We start from the raw sequence: 4,325 nt of genomic DNA, 5'->3' as shown, positions 1-4,325 counted from the left end.
ATCGAGCTGTTTGCCCAGAGTGCTTTGATGACGCTGGTTGTGTGAGGAAGACCTGCACTCCAGTCTACCAAGCTACAAGGTGTCGACATCTTTTGGTAAGACTATCAGCTAAAGAGAAAATGTTGCTGTCGCGCCAAGGCGTGGAATCGTCCGACGCAGCTGTCGACGAGCTGAAGTGAGAGGAGCTCATCTCCCGCTCACTGTGAAGGGAGCTGCACCGTTCTCCGTACGTTCATTGGTTGGAGAATAGATCAGCGCACACGGAGCGGTGTGAACGCTCCGCGTCATCGCCGGCGTCGTCTCGACGCGGTCCCGACCTCGCCACACCGAGGGACCACCGGCGCCACGAGCGTTACGGTTCGCGGTCGCCTAACCGCGCGGCAGACAGCGCTGGTCGCGGGGCTGGGCGGCCGCCGGAGCGGTCGGCTGCCACCTAGCGGAAGTCCCACCAATCACTATTTCCAAGCTGCTGACCAGACGGTGGCGCGTGCCGCGCTGGTCCACCGGGTGGGCGGAGGCGCCCGAGACGCGATGTCGACGGTTCGTCTTCAGATGGCGACGGCGGATGGTCTCCCACATCCACTGCAGAACGTCGGCGGAAGCCCCGATGGAGGTCCCGGCAGCGCTCGGGCACTTAGTCACTGCCCAAACGGGTAAACGGTCAGGCTAGCAAAGGAGTGGCAGTGCTCCCCACGACGCACGTAAATATTAGCGGTTTTTTGGTAGACGATGCGCTCTTGGGTTCTGGCAGTCACGTGCGTCTCATTGATAGCCACGTCTTTGGTGCGATTGCTTCTAACGTCTAGCTCGAGCCGCCTGCCCGATTGCTGTCAGCTTCAGGTCATCACCTAAACGCGTTGGGTATCTGTTCCCTCAACATATCGGTTGCGGGGGGGGGGGGGAGGTGGGGCGGGTGAAGTGAGTGACAACTGTGACTGGGCTCATTGTGGCACATGACCTTTTGCATAATGTGGTTTTGGGAAGGGTTTTCCTTACAGAGAACAACGTAGCGTTGAATTTGCTCCGTAAACACCAGTCGGGAGGCCCGTGTCTGTCTCCAGCAGCCAGCCATGCTTGGCGGTCAAGGCCTTTGACGGGTGTGAGAGAGAGTACTTGTTCGTGGGGACAACGCTCAAGCACGGATGAAATATGCGACTGTGTATGATATGAATGTGTATGTGTAAAATATGTGCATTTCAAAAATTTAAGAAAAGCATTTTGAAAAATATTTGTAAAATAGGAAATATGCAACAATATGATAACATCGTTTACGCCAACAGAGATCCCAACGTGCATTCGTAGCCGATCGGATCGCCTGATCACCGTGCACACGTGACGCGTCAGTGGCTGTGCAGAGCGGATTTAGCTTGTTGAAGTACGTCGTCCCGAGTCTGCTTGGAAATCGCCGTTGACGTCACAGCAGAAGTGAACGCGGTCAGCTGACGACGGCCGGTGTCCTGGAAAAACACCAATGAGGTGTCATCAGAATTTGTAGCTGGCTCCCCTACCACTGGCTTTCAGCAAGACAAACTGGCGTCGTTGCTCAGATCATTTCAGGAGGTTTTTTTCCTGCGACTTTGCAGACATGGGCCGAAAAACGGTGGCGATATAAACCCGGTATTGAACGTCTCCTCAGCGACCCACCATTAGACGGGGGGGGGGGGGAGGGGCAGGTTTTACCCTCCACTTATCTCAAGAACGGCCGGCCCGAATGAAAAAAATCAAATCTTAATCGATAGCGATGTGGCGTAAGGTCTATCATCACACAACAAGCTTAAGCTTAAGTGTGTATCAGGGTCACAGGTCCAGGTCGAATTCTAAAAATCTTACTTTGGAATAGATGACCACACCCACAACATTTCATTCAGAAGCATATTTCATTATGTGAAATCACTACGCACTGATCAAGCAGGCCACATAGGAAGGCATCCAATGCTGTTCGCGCCGTACCAGGCCAAGAGCCAAGGTGATGTGCCGTGCAAATAAAATATAAAACCCTGGTCTATGTGTCTATTTTATCCGTTTATTTCCGTCATATTTGAACCATTTAAATGCGAAGTGGAGGAGCTTGCCCGCAATTTCGGGTATCAGGCAAGTGAGTTAGAGTTGTTACTTATTCATAAACCATCTAAGGTCAAGGTCAAATGGGTGCCATCGGCGGTGAATAAGCGCTTGGATCGACTTTTGCGTTGTTTTCGACGGTTTAGTCCTGCCGGCGGCGCAGACTGATGCCCTTCAACCCCGCCGCCAGTCGCGTGCTCATCGGTCCGCGTGCGGAACTGATAAACGGCTTCCGCCGCCCCGTCACCGTGCCGCGGCGGCAGACCTGAGCCAGACCACCCGCCGTCGCGGGCCTGGGCCCATCTGAGCTCGAGCAATATGCGTTGCGGTGCATTTCAAGCCATGACTCAGTCATTGTTACAGATAATTAATTGCTTGAAACTTGGTACAGGCATCCTTCACAGCCGTAACAAGGACGTGTTTTTTTCACGTTCCCAGGCTTTTGCGTCCGAGACCAAAAACATTGAGTAACTTACTTCTAACAAATATTTTTGTCATTTGAGCCTATCTTTCAACGTGCAATATTGACACCCCGAAATGACAAGACATATGAATGAGGGACTAATTGGCTCACATTTTTCACTTACATATGCGAAGTATCTTCTTTCGTTCGGCTTGCATGTTGATTTATCTACGGCTGTGTTTTTTTGTTTGCTTTTCCTTTTTGTAAAAGAAGTCAACAAACAGGACGTCGCTCTGACGTCACTCACGCTTGATTTATTATGGTCTCATTATTGTTGTTTTGACAAAAGGCGTAGAACTCATCAAGTGATAGTCACTGCAAATCCGCAGCGATATCTCCGAACGTTTTTGAATTTTTGCGGATATTGGATAGAGGGCTGATTTGATCCCCTCTTCCAAGTCAATGTCGGGTAAGCTTAGAGCTGCAAGAGCGAGCACACCCTCGGTTAGGAGCGGACCAGGGGGAAAAAGCACGGGGTCATTGTCCTCCCTTGGGCCACGAAGCGGCCCATAGGCTCCGAAGGGGGCCATAGTCGGTTGAACACACAGTTTGCGAGGTCTCAAGCTGCTTACGCTGTCCAGGGGCCCTACGCTGTTTCCGGGGGCGCTATATGTCCACTTGCGTGGTCAACCTGGTCGTTAAGGAGCCTTCTACGTTGCCTTTGATTTCTTTGCATTTGCTCGGAGGGCCCTGCACTGTTGCTGGGGCCCTTCCTGCTAGCGTGCCGGGACACTCTTGGTCAATCAGGGATCTCCCACGGATTCTTTCAATTCACCCGAAACGCTTTTCACGCTAAGCCCTTACTGGTTGCTCTTGGTTGCTCAGGGGTCCCGCACGTTGGTCACTGCAAATCTACCGGCACATTCGCGATATGCTCATAGACCCTCTACATTGGCCTAGGGCCCTTCTAATGCTCTGTCACTTGCTTGGGGCCCTACGCTTTTGTCAAGGGTCCATCTGTTAACCTACTTGGGCTCACTCGACCGCTCGGGGCCCTCCAAATTGGGTATTGGGTACTGTCTATTTGAATGGAGGGCCCTAAGCTCTTGCCGGGCCCTTATCTGTTAACCTGCTCGGATGCACTGGATTGTTCGGGGGTCCTGCACATCGGGTTTTCATATTTGAATGTAGGGCTATTCCCTCCCCCCCCCCCCCTGCCGAGGCCGTCTGATAGCCTGCTCGGACACACTCGGTTGTTCGGGGGCCTTTTACATCGGGTCTTGGGTGCTTCCTATTTGAATGGAAGGCCCAATGCCCTTGACCGTGTCCTGCCTATTAGCCTGCTTCCGCCCACTTGATCGTTTGTGGGCCCTCTACGTTTTCGTGGCTATTTTCTATTTAATTGGAGGACCATACGCACCTGCTGGGTGTCATTTGCTCACCTTCTCGGTCACACTGGATTGTTCGGGGTCCTGCACGTTGGCTCTTGTTATTTAAATGCAGGGCCTTACACGCCTGCCAGAGGCCATCTGATAGCCTGCACGGGTACACTCGATCTTTCGTGGCCCTCCTCACTGGGTCTTGGGTACTTCCTATTGAAATGGAGGGCCCCACGCTGTTGTTGAGGCCCCTTCTGATAAACGACTCTGGCACGCTTGATCGTTTGGGAGTCATCTACAATGAGACTTGAGTACTTCATATTTGAATGGGGAGAACCACGCTCTTGTCCACGTTCTTGTCGGGGCCCCATCTATCAAACTGCTCGGACAAGCAGCGGATCCAGAGGGGGGGGGGGGGAGGAGGACACGGAACCGTGCTCCTCCTTGTGCCCCAGGGGACCCGTGAGCACTAAAAGGGACCA

This window comes from Pollicipes pollicipes, unplaced genomic scaffold (assembly GCF_011947565.3).
Source record: "Pollicipes pollicipes isolate AB1234 unplaced genomic scaffold, Ppol_2.1 Scaffold_3087;HRSCAF=3621_pilon_pilon_pilon, whole genome shotgun sequence".
In the NCBI taxonomy this organism is placed as follows: domain Eukaryota; kingdom Metazoa; phylum Arthropoda; class Thecostraca; order Pollicipedomorpha; family Pollicipedidae; genus Pollicipes; species Pollicipes pollicipes.
The sequence above is the reverse complement of the archived record's forward strand: the minus strand, read 5'-3'. Positions refer to the sequence as shown.